The 14,164-nt window shown below is 38.0% G+C and overlaps 1 pseudogene; it reads right to left on the bottom strand.

The window, feature by feature from the left end:
• Nucleotides 1-13,555, bottom strand: part of LOC131962191 (coagulation factor XIII A chain-like) — a 14,429-nt pseudogene extending 874 nt beyond the window's left edge.
• Nucleotides 13,556-14,164: the final 609 nt, after the last annotated feature.

Genomic DNA, 14,164 nt, shown 5'->3' on the forward strand with positions numbered 1-14,164 from the left:
AATAACACATAATAAATACTAGATAAGAAATAATAGATAAAAAACAAGACATATATAATATATACTAAACAATAGATAATATATAATAAATAATAACAATAAATAACACATAATAAATAACAGATAAATAATATATATAATATATAATAAACAATAGATATTAAATAATAAAAAATAAATAATACATAATAAATTATATATAATAAATAATAAATATATAATGTGTAATAAACAATAAATGATAAATAATACATTATATATAATAAATAATAGATAATAAATAATAAACAATAAACAATATATATTATATGTAATATATGCAATATATATATGTAATGTGTGTTACCTGTCTCAGGTTGCTGCAGTCCATCACCGCCACCATGCAGCGAGGACCAGACAGACGAGGAGTACACACCTCCTGCCAGGAGAAGGAGGCCAGGGGCTCGATGGAGCTACACACACACACACACACACACACACACAGAGTAAGACACACGGACACAGACGGGTGAGAATACACCTGAGCCAAACAGTCAACATGTCATCACAGGTGTGTGTGTGTGTGTGTGTGTGTGTGTGTGTGTGTGTGTGTGTGTGTGTGTGTGTGTGTGTGTGTGTACCTGTAGGAGCGTGTCCGTTCCTCCATCAGTCCTGACCCCTCCATGCAGAGGAAGACGTCGACCAGAGGGAAGTTGAACGGGTTGGTGAAGGAAACGGTGACGAACATCTCCTGCTGCACACGAGTCTGACCGCTCACCTGCACACACACACAGGTACACACACACACACACACACACACACACACACACACACACACAGGTACACACACACACACACACACACACACACACACACACACACACACACACACACACACACACAGGTACACACACACACACACACACACACACACACACACACACACACACACACACACAGGTACACACACACACACACACACACAGGTACACACACACACACACACACACACACACACAGGTACACAGGCACACACACACACACACACACACACACACACATACACACACACGGGCATACATACACACATACACACACACACACACACACACACACAGGTACACGCACACACACACACAGGCACACACACAAGCACACATGCACACACACACACACACACACAGGCACACACACACACACACACACACACGCAAATGCACACAGGCACACGCACACAGGCACACATAAACACAGGCACACACACACAGACAGGCACACACACAGGCACACGCACACAGAAACACACAACACAGGCACACATACACACACACACACACACACAGGCACACATAAACACAGGCACACATACACACACACACACAGGCACACACACACATACACACACACACACACACACACACAGGAGGAGGAGGAGCTTTAATCAGACAACATTTATGAAATCAAAAGTAGAAAATGTCACATTTTAATATTAGGAGTTAAATTAGTGTATGTTTTATTTTTAGATAATTTAATTAGAAATATACAGTATTTTCACAGTTTGTTTTTTTTATTCAGTTTTTTTTTAAGTAAACAGAACTGAATTATTATCAGATTAGCAGCAGTATCAATATGATTGATATAAATGTAATTACCGTGACGGTGAGCTCTGGAACCTGCAGCTCGATCACCTTGGAGGCGGTCACTGATTGGTCGTCAGCCTGTCCACTCACAACGAAGCGCAGGCTCACCTGAGAGCCCAGGTAAGGAGCGTAGTCCACAGGAGATACCTTAAACACCTCACTGCTGGCTGCACACACACACACACACACACACACACACACACACACACACACAGTTAATATAAATGTTTTATTTCTAAAGGGGAATAAAACCAGGGGCTCATTATTATAATAAATATCATAATGAAAACAGTTTCCTCACTCTGATTGGCCGGCACGGTGACGGTGAACTTGTGGTTCTTGAGGCGGTTGGACAGGACCCCGGTGTAGTGGATCACGGTCCCCGTCAGGTGGGCCTGGATGGTTTTGGGGTATTCAGTCTGGTTCTGGAAATCCACCTGCAGGACCACATCCTGACCCAGCTGGACCTGGAGACACACACCTGGGTTACCTGTCTGGGTTTATCTGTCCTCTTCCTTTGATTATTATTATTTATAAGGACATTAATAATAATAATAATAATAATAATAATAATAATAACCAGGCCGGCGTGGATGGCAGCAGTCAGCTGAGGCTCCGGCAGCTCAGAGTGATCTCTGGCACAGCCGTACTCCTCGGCCCGGGCCATGGTCTGGAGGTCCTGAGGAGACTCTACACACAATAACAACCATACAGTCTCTGCAGTAATAATAATAATAATAATAATAATAATAATAATAATAATAATAATAATAATAATAGTAGTAGTAGTAGCAATAATAATAATAATAATAATAATAATATTAGTAATAGTAATAATAATAATCGTAGTATCAATAATAATAATAATAATAATGATAATAATAATAATAATAATATAATAATGATAGTAATAATAATATAATAATAAGAATGATAATGATAATAAGAAGAAGAAGAAGAAGAAGAAGAAGAATGATATTAATAATAACAAAATAATAATAATAATAATAATAATAATGATATTAATAATAATAAAATAATACTACTACTACTACTAATAACAAAATAATAATAATAATGATAATAATAATAAAATAATGATAATAATGATAATAATGATAATAATAGTAAAATAATAATAATAATAATATTAATAATGATAATAATAATAAAGTATAATAATAATAATTGTAATAATAGTAATAATAATAATAATGTAAATAATAACAATAATAACCATCATCATCATCTGATAAAAAAATGAAATGAAACGAAATAAAATAAAATGAAATAAAATAATCATATTAACATTCAACTCTTATTATTATTAATAATAATAATAATAATAATAATAATAGGAATTGTTACTATTATTATTATTATTTTGAATATTATTATTATTATAAATATAATAAACAATATTTCTTTCACTATTATGATCATCATTATTAAAATAATGATAATATTTTTTTAAATAATAATATTGATCATTTTCATCATCATCTGATCAAAAAACAAAACAAAACAAAGAATTAGATAAATCTAATATAATAATAATAATAATAATAATTGTGATAATAATAATAATAATAATAATAATAAAGTAAGTCTTTTTTTACTTCATTAATAAATATTAAACATAAATAAAAAACATTTGAATAAAAGGTATTAAAATAATATAATAATAATATTAATAATACATATTTTTCTACTACAGCTTACAATTGTGATTATGATTGTAATTATGATTATTATTATTATTATTCATAAATATCACAATAAAAATATTTTTATAATTTATTAATAAATATAATAGTGAAATTAAATATGAAAACAGTAAACAAAAGACATTAAAATAATAACAATAGTGCTAAAATAATCTATTATAATTTTATTGTGTGTGTGTGTGTGTGTGTGTGTGTGTGTGTGTGACCTACGTTCGGGGTACTTGTATGTGTGTGTGATGTCAGAGATGGAGTAGCTCCCTACAGCCTTGGTGTAGACAGCCTTGCCGATGTGAGTCTTCTCCACCCTGAACACCGTCAGGGTCCCGTAGCGATCCCGCTTATGGAAAACCACATCGCTGTTCACCTGCAGAGAACAAGACAAAATAATATTTAATACATTTAAAACACTGAAACATCAAACAGACGAGTTTATTACTGTGGGCTGATAATAACATGAAGAGGAAGAGCTTTCATTTCAGATTTTCAGATTTTCTTTTTCTCTCTGTGGCCGTTACTTTTATTTCATATATATATATATATATATATATATATATATATATATATATATAGTATCTCTTTGTATAATGAATCTGACCTCAGCAAAGACGAAGCCGCAGTCATACGGGTGACAGAGAACTCCTTCTTTTATCGCCAAAACAGGAGCTGGACCACAGCGGTAACGTCCTGGAACACACACACACACACACACACACACAGTTTGTTTGTTTGTTTACTGACTTACTTCTTTACTTACTTAACTTTACTCACTTACATACTTACGTACTTACGTACTTACTTACTAACTTACTTACTTACTTACTTCTTCACTTACTTTCTTACTTCTTTACTTACTTACTTATTACTTAACTTTACTTACTAACGTAATTACGTACTTACTTACTTACTTACTTACTTCTTTACTTACTTACTTAATTACTTAACTTTACTTACTCACTTACTTACTTCTTTACTTGCTTCTTTACTTACTTACTTATTTACTTACTTACTTACTTACTTACTTACTTACTTACTTCTTTACTTACTTACTTACTTACTTAATTACGTACTTACTTACTAACTTACTAACTTACTTACTTACTTACTTACTTCTTTACTTACTTACTTACTTACTTCTTTACTTGCTTCTTTACTTACTTACTTACTTATTTACTTACTTTTACTTACTTCTTTACTTACTTACTTACTTCCTTACTTCCTTCCTTACTTCCTGCCTGCCTGTCTGTCTGCCTGCCTGCCTGCCTGCCTGCCTGCCTGCCTGTCTGTCTGTCTGCCTGCCTGCCTGCCTGTCTGTCTGTCTGTCTGCCTGCCTGTCTGTCTGTCTGCCTGCCTGCCTGCCTGTCTGTCTGTCTGTCTGTCTGTCTGTCTGCCTGTCTGCCTGTCTGTCTGTCTGTCTGTCTGTCCTACCATCACTGGTCTCCTGTGGCGTGGAGTCCACCACCTGCCAGCCTCCGAAGCCTGGCGGCAGGTCTGGACGGGTGATGAAGACCTCGTTCCAGCAGTGGTAGTTCCTACACACACACACACACACGCACACACACACACACACACACACACACACACACACACACACACACACACACACACACACCTATATTAGAACAATGGCACATTATACACATATTTACACTGATATTTATACATCTATCATGTGTTTCTGTGGTAGTTTAGTTCACTTCACCATCTTTGTCTCTTTGTGGTCGTTTATTTCTCTGTTTTTAGTCAATTTGAGTCTCATTGAGATAGTTGTGTCTCTTTGCAGTCATGTTGTGTCTCTGTGCCTTTCTGTAGTCACTCTGTGTCTCTTTGTGGTAGATGTGTGTCTCTTTGTAGTCACTTTGTGTCTCTTTGTGGTAGTTGTGTCTCTTTGTAGTTGCCTTATGTCTCTTTGTGGTAGATGTGTGTCTCTTGTGTCTTTTGTAATCAATTTGTGGTAGATGTGTGTCTCTTTGTGTCTCTTTGTAGTCACTTTGTGTCTCTTTGTGGTAGATGTGTGTCTCTTTGTGTCTCTTTGTAGTCACTTTGTGTCTCTTTGTGGTAGATGTGTGTCTCTTTGTGTCTCTTTGGAGTCACTTTGTGTCTCTTTGTGGTAGATGTGTGTCTCTTTGTGTCTCTTTGGAGTCACTTTGTGTCTCTTTGTGGTAGTTGAGTGCCTCTTTGTGTCTTTTGTAACCACGTTTTGTCCCTTTTTAGTCATCGTGAGTCTCTTTGTGTGGGTTCTGTGTGTCTTTGTGGTCGTTCTGTGTGTCTCTGTAGCCTGTGTGTGTGTGTGTGTGTTAACTGACCAGATGGAGTCCCTGGTGTGGCGGTCGTCCGGCGAGCCGTCAGGTTTGCAGATCAGGTCGGTCTTCAGGTTGCCCGTGTTGTCGTGAGCCGAGTTGAAGTTGGTGACGACTCTGCTGCCGATGCCGAGAGCTCTCAGGACTCAAGACACACCAGAGACTCAGATTAATCACTTAAAAAGAATCTCACAATCAAAATACTGGAGGGAGTTTTCATGGAAAGTGTGCATGAGATTTTTTTTTACACCTAAGAATCTCAAGAAATGCTTCCCTGGATTAGACAAGGGATGTTGGCCAAGATGTGGAGAACAGGAGGCTAATTATATGCTTTTTACATGCCCAGTATTAATAACATACTGGGAAGGAGTTGAGGAAATATTAAAGTACATTGTTGAGTTTAAAGAACCTTTGCAGGTACAACATTGGTTAGGTATTTATTTAAAAGGGAAGATAAGAGCAAAGACATTTATTTTTGTAATTTACTGAGAGTAACCGTCCTGAAGCAGGTGACTAAAGCATGGAAACAATCAAATACACCAACATTAAGAGCATGGCTATTAACAGCAGAACAAAGGTTAGAGATGGAAAGACTCACTTTTAGAAACAGGGAACAAATACATATTTGGAATAAGTTATACTGTAAAGAAAGGCTGGTAAAAACAGTGGAAATATTTAATCACATGAAGGAGATGAACTAAATGGTCCCCACACCAACACTAACACTAACACATGCACACACACACACACAGATTCATGAACACGCATACATGCACCACCGCTTATTTTCTCATTATATTATTATTATAATGGAGACATGGAGAGGATGCAAGGAGAGGAGAGGAAACAAGGAGACATGGAGAGGATGCAAGGAGAGGAGAGGAAACAAGGAGACATGGAGAGGACGCAAGCTACAATTTTCTGTTTTGATTTTTTTGGTTTTGTGTCGTTAGTTTGTTGTTTATTTATTTTCTTGGAGATCCTCATTTGGGGAATACCAGTTTGCCTTGTATATATGTTTGTCTGTTTACCCTATTATATGTTTTTGTTATTTACTTTGTGAATATATATCTTGCAAAAAAGGGAAGAAAAAAAAATGCAAGCTACAATATTGTAAAGAAAACGAAATGACTCATTATGTTTGTGAAAGTAAGAAGCCTTGCAATAAAGTATAAAAATAAATAAATTAATAACTTATTAATAATAATAACAACTAATAATTAATATTTGATCACAGGGTTCACTCTGTTTTACCTCTTTATAACCACGAATGTTGAATCAAACATCAGTCAAATCTGGTTTTTAATGTTGACGTAGCTTTGTGTCTCTTTGTAGTTTTTCATTCAACACTTTGTAGTCATTGTCTATCACTTAAAATGTAGATTTCTTGTGGTTGTTTTGAATCTTTGTAGTTGTTTTGAGTCTTTGTGGGATTTTTGTGTCTTTGTATTTGTCTAGTGACTCTGTGGTAGTTTTTTACTTTCAATTAATTATTTCTTGGGACATTTTCATGTTTTTTTGTGGTTGTTTGAATTTTTGTGGTAGCTCTTTTATCCATTGATTCAACACTTTGCTGTAGTTTTGAATTTTAAATGTCTTTATTGTTGGTTTGAATCTTTGTAGTTGTTTTTTCATCACTTTGTTCTCATTTTGTATCTGTTAGTGGTAGTTGTTTAATATCTATTTGGTTGTTTGGAGTCTTTGTGGTTGTTTTGTGTCCTTTTATTTGTCTGGTGACACTGTGGAAGTTTTTCACTTTCAATTAACAATTTTTTATGAACTTTTTTTATGTTTTCTTGGTTGTTTTGAATATTTGTGGTAGCTCTCTGTCTCTTGTAGTTGTTTATGCAACACTTTGTAGTCATTTTGTATCTCTTAGTGGTAGCTTTGAATTTATTTGAGTTCTTTTCCAAATCTTTGTGGTTGTTTTGAATCTTTGTGGTAGCTCTTTGTCTCTTTGTAGCTGTTGCTTCAACACTTTGCTATTGGTTGTTTTGTGTCTTTGTATTTGTCTTGTGACTCGGTGTTTGTATTTTACTTTTACGTTTAACGTTTTGAATCTTTGCTGTCGCTCTCTGTCTCTTTGTAGTTGTTTATAGTCATTTTGTATCTCTTGTGGTAGCTTTAAATTTATTTATTTTCCAAATTTTTACCTTAATGGTCATTCTTTAAATTATTTTTCTTTTGAATCTTGCAGAAACAGGCCATGTGTCCGTTCCTCGGTCCGTCTCTGCTGGAACTAATCTGGATCATTAATTAATTAATTGATTAATTGATTAATGAATCTGCCCTTACAGGTGTTGAGGACCCCGGCGAACACCCAGCACTGGGCGTAGGAGACGGGGGTCCCGGTGTTGGCGTACTGCTGCAGGATGCGGACGCTGCCGGTCCAGGAGGTCGGGGCGCGGCCCATCGAGTAGTCGTCACTCCAGTTCCCCACGCAGACGCCACGGTCGTCCTGAGCGTTAATCTGCCAACACACAGGGAAACCCATTAGAACCCATTAGAACCCATTAGAACCCATTAAACCCCATTAGAACCCATTAGAACCCATTAGAACCCAATAGAACCCATTAAAACCCATTACAACCCATTAGAACCCATTACAACCCATTAGAACCCATTACAACCCATTACAACCCATTACAACACATTACAACCCATTAGAACCCATTAAAACCCATTAGAACCCATTAGAACCAATCAAAACCCATTAGAACCCATTAAAACCCATTAAAACCCATTAGAACCCATTAAAACCCATTAAAATCCATTAGAACCCATTAAAACCCATTAGAACCCATTAGAACCCATTAAAACCCAATAGAACCCATTAAAACCCATTAGAACCCATTAAAACCCAATAGAACCCATTAAAACCCATTAGAACCCATTAGAACCCATTAAAACCCATTAGAACCCATTAGACCCCATTAGAACCCATTAAAACCCATTAGAACCCATTAGAACCCATTAGAACCCATTAGAACCCAGTTATCCTAAAGGAACATGATGGGGGATCTACCACAGACCAAGTGGACCACATAGAACACATTTATGATGTTTTAAAAAAAAAAAATTTCTACCCCTAAATGTCAAAGATCTGTGATGTGACATATGTTACATTGGTTGTTTATGTACGGGCTGAAATATGTGATGCCAGAAACTGAATTTGAATTATTTATATTTGAATTTGAATTGCTTAACTTGAATAATTGCATTGAAAAACTGAATCTGAATTATAATTTGAAATTGAATTTATTAGTTTGGAACTCAACATTCAGGTCACAATTTATTTACAGCTTTTGATCATTATAAATAAAACATTTAATCGATGTATTTACCACAAAACTACAGTAATGTTTCTGGTTTTTGGGGGCGGAGCTACAAACGTTCCTGTTTTCCTGCTAAATGAGAGTGAACGAGTAAAAGTTTCTCACCATGGCCGAAGCCATCCGGACCATCTTGATCACGTTCCCTCGGTCGATGATCGACATCTGGGACGCGTCCAGGATGTAAATACAGGCGTCAAGGATGCCACGCTCAAACTGGAGGAAGGAAACAAGGAGACATGAGAGGACGCAAGGAAACATGGAGAAGACGCAAGGAGAGGACAGGAAACAAGGAGACATGGAGAGGACGCAAGGAGACATGGAGAGGAAACAAGGAGACATGGAGAGGAAACAAGAGACATGGAGAGGACGCAAGGAGACATGAGAGGAAACAAGAGACATGGAGAGGACGCAAGGAGACATGGAGAGGAAACAAGAGACATGGAGAGGACGCAAGGAGACATGAGAGGAAACAAGAGACATGGAGAGGACGCAAGGAGACATGAAAGGACGCAAGGAGACATGGAGAGGACGCAAGGAGAGGGGAGGAAACAAGAGGACATGGAGAGGACGCAAGGAGAGGACAGGAAACAAGGAGACATGAGAGGACACAAGGAGAGGGGAGGAAACAAGGAGACATGGAGAGGAAACAAGGAGAGGACAGGAAACAAGTAGACATGGAGAGGACACAAGGAGAGGGGAGGAAACAAGGAGACATGGAGAGGAAACAAGGAGAGGACAGGAAACAAGTAGACATGGAGAGGACACAAGGAGAGGGGAGGAAACAAGGAGACATGGAGAGGACGCAAGGAGACATGAAAGGACGCAAGGAGAGGAGAGGAAACAAGGAGACATGAGAGGAAACAAGAGACATGGAGAGGATGCAAGGAGAGGGGAGGAAACAAGGAGACATGGAGAGGACGCAAGGAGAGGACAGGAAACAAGGAGACATGAGAGGACATAAGGAGAGGGGAGGAAACAAGGAGACATGAGAGGATGCAAGGAGACATGAGAGGATGCAAGGAGACATGGAGAGTGTGTGTGTACCTGTCCGTAGACCCAGTTGCGGTGGGACTCGGCCCCCACGGCTCCCTGGTAGATGACGCCGTTGTCGTTCATGACGTACTCGAAGCGTTCCGCCTCGTTGGCGAGGAAAACACTGTCCTCTGGAAAAAACAGGAACAATGGAATAATGGGATAATGGAATAATGGAATAATGGAATAATGGAATAATGGGATAATGGGAAAATTAATAATGGAATAATGAATAATGGAATAATGGAATAACAGAATAATGGAATACCTGAATAATGGAATAATGGAATAATGGGATAATGGGAAAATTAATAATGGAATAATGAATAATGGAATAATGGAATAACAGAATAATGGAATACCTGAATAATGGAATAATGGAATAATGGAATAATGGAATAATGGAATAACAGAGTAACGTAATAATGAATAATGTAATAATGGGATAATGAAATAATGGAATAATAGAACAATGGAACAATGGATTATGGAATACCGGAATAATGTAATAATGTAATAATGGGATAATGGAATAATAGGATAATGGAATAATGGGATAATGTAATAATGTAATAATGTAATAATGAAATAATGTAATAATGGATAAATGAGATAATGAAATAATGGAATAATGGGATAATGGAATAATGGAATAATGGAATAATAGGATAATGGAATAATGGGATAATGTAGTAATGTAATAATGTAATAATGAAATAATGGAATAATGGAATAATGAGATAATGAAGTAATGGAATAATGGGATAATGGAATAATGGGATAATGGGATAATGGAATAATGAAATAATGTAATAATGAGATAATGAAATAATGGATAATGGAATAATGGGATATTATCCACTTCCTAAAACTGTTCTTGAAAGATACATTTCAGGAAACCATTTTAAAAACCCCTCAGGACACTCAGACTCCTGATTAGACAGATTAAACAGCTTGAGGCGCTCCTCCAGGAGGAGGCGCAGGAGGAGGAGCAGTGGTACCTGGACACCAGGCGTTGAACAGCAGGTACATGTCGGTGGTGGCGTCCCTCTTGGTGCGCTGCATCCCCGCCGGCGCCCACCACGCCCACGTACGTACGGAACTTCCCCACGATGGCGTCCGGGTCGGCGTGATGCCCAACATCACCGACGGACCCTGGAACTCCACGATACGCCCCGCCCAGGAGGAGCCGGGCCGGGGCCAAAGGTCACCACCACCTGGGAGCCCTTATTCACCGACGGGTTAGCTCCTGGAGGAGGAGGAGCAGGAGGAGGAGGAGGAGGGGGGGGGGGGGGGAGGAGGAGGGGGAGGAGGGGAGGAGGAGGGGGAGGAGCAGGAGCAGGAGGAGGAGGGGGAGGATGAGGAGGGGGGGAGGAGGAGGTGGGGAGGAGGAGGAGGGGGAGGGGGAAGAGGGGGAGGAGGGGGAGGAGCAGGAGGAGGAGGATGGGGGGGAGGAGGAGGGGGAGGGGAAGAGGGGGAGGAGCGGGAGGAGCAGGAGGAGGAGGAGGGGGGGGAGGAGGAGGAGGAGGGGGGAGGAAAGGAGGAGAAGGAAGGGAGGAGAGGAGGAGAGGGGGAGGAGGGGAGGAGCGGGAGGAGCAGGAGGAGGAGAAGGGGGGGAGAAGGGGGGGGAGGAGGAGGAGAAGGAAGGGAGGAGAGGAGGAGAGGAGGAGGAGGGGGGGAGGAGGAGGAGGAGGGGGGGAGGAGGGGAGGAGGAGGGGGGGAGGGGGGGGGGAGGAGGAGGAGGAGGAGGAGAGGAGGACACAAAGAAAGAGGAAACAAGGGAGGACACAAATCAAGGAGACAAGGAAATGAGAAGAAAACATAGAGGGGAATGTGTGTGTGTGTGTGTGTGTGTGTGTGTGTGTTAATTATCTGTCTGGCTGTTAACGAGTCATTTCATCAGTTAATTAGTTAACGAGGGAGCGTTTCATGTTTTTGGTCTCTGGAGATGATGATAATAATAATAAGACTCACCGATGAGGAACTCCACCTGGAAGTCGTCCCCCTTCGGCGCGGGCGGCCGGTGGAAGGTGACCCTCATCAGGAACTCCTGGCCCCGGCGCACCACCAGGTTGGGACGTGGTCAGTGAGCTGGTGTTGTGGTTGGGTTTGTTCAAGCTGCTGACACATGTCCACCGCCTGCACCGTCAGGATCCCTGAGGAGAACACGAGCTTAGTCATCTCTCAGATTATCTTTATAATAATAATAAATAATAATAATAATAAGGAGCAGGTGTACCTGCTCCAGGTGGGAATCCTCGCGGCGTGGCGTCTTCATCATCAAACGCCTCAAACTCTGGAAAATCAGGTGCATCGTTCACACAGGTTGGAGGTCGGCACCTGAAAATATGATACAAATATTATAAAAATGTAAAACTAGAAAATGTACTCTGGGGAAATAGTGAAAGGGCCACGGGGGGCTACTGCCGGTGTGTGTACACTATGATGAGATTCTTCAGAGATTTATAACAATTAATACTAGTAATGTTATGATATTATATAATATACAAGGCATGAAGTTATCTGTGTGTGTGTATCTGTAACTGTAATCACATCAAAGGATCAAAGGCAATCAGATCAAAGCAATCAACAGAATTAACTGCAACCAACTGTCGAATGTTCCAGCATAGTGACAGCAGCCAGAGGTGGACAGACTGGAATTTCTGGCCTCGAACAGAAAGCATTTTTGGCAAAACCATAATACCTATCATTGATCATTGATCATTTTTTAAGAAAAATTAAAAATAGCTTTGTTAGAGCGATCTAAAAAAACTGTTACATCTCCCTTTTTCAGAAATCTTCCTGTGTTTTTAATATGGGAGCCAATGAGGCTGTTGGTGGTGTTGGTGGATCATCTGTGCGTCCTACGCCCAAACTATAACTCTGACAGCTTTACCAGAGGATTGTGAGGGAGAAGACTAATTTTCCTACGTTTCTATGTATAAATTATTTCTGTAGAGTGGAATTTGCGGCCTGGAGCGCAGTTTTAAAATTTATTTTTTGACAGTTTTTTCTCTCCCTCTACACTCTGGCGATGATGTCACACACTGTGACACGAACATTCCGTGCAATACACACCCATTATAATCTCAGAATTTCTCCAAAAATGATCATGGTCATTGAACAGGGATTGATAAAAAACTATATGACCTATCGAAACGTGGATTAATACACCGATACACAAGACTTGTGTCTACTGTTTAAAGTTTAAATGGAGTCTCTAGGTGAAATTATGCCGGAGAAGTAGACGTTTAAAAATCTACAATTATTGTTCTTTTTCGCTCATTTTTTTTCGGCCGTCCCATTCACTTCAATGCAAAATTTTGGGCAGAAAAATTCGTATTCCATAGAGAAAAGTAAACCGCACATTTTGATATATATTGATACATATATTTTGTATGATTATTTGTGTACGTACCGGCTCGCTGTAGCGCCCCCTGAAGGCTTTAGCGTCGCCGCTCTGATCAGACATGATGTCACTGTTTCAGGTTGGACTGAAGTCACTGAGAGAACATATAGTATATTAAATCACTGAAACACACAAAAAATGTATAGAAAGTATTGTTTAAAATGTATAAATATATATAAAAATATGAAAAATATTATATGAAAATCATATAACTACCAAAATAAAAAAAATAAAAAAATATGATCTTAAAATTATTTAATTAATCTAATAAATAATATAATATAAAACAATGGATACAAATATATATAAAAAATATTGAATTATGAAAATAATATAACTACCATAATAAATAATATATAATATAAAAAAATATATGAAAATCGAATAAATACCATAATAAATGATATAATATCATATGATATGTAAAATATAACAAATATTATATGAAAATAAAATAACTACCATAATAAATAATATAAAAAAATATATATATATATAAAAAATATTTAACTACCGTAAAATGTGATATAAAAATGAGTGGATTCATATAATAAATAATATGATATAAAACAATGGATACAAAAATCTAAAATACCATATACATTTTTTTTAATCAACATAATAAATTATATAAAATAATGTACAAAAATATGAAAAATGTGATATACATAGTAAATAATATAACATTAAATAACATAATAAATAACACAATATGAAACAATGGATAAAAATATATGAAATATGA

The sequence above is a fragment of the Centropristis striata genome, chromosome 23 (genome assembly GCF_030273125.1).
Source record: "Centropristis striata isolate RG_2023a ecotype Rhode Island chromosome 23, C.striata_1.0, whole genome shotgun sequence".
In the NCBI taxonomy this organism is placed as follows: domain Eukaryota; kingdom Metazoa; phylum Chordata; class Actinopteri; order Perciformes; family Serranidae; genus Centropristis; species Centropristis striata.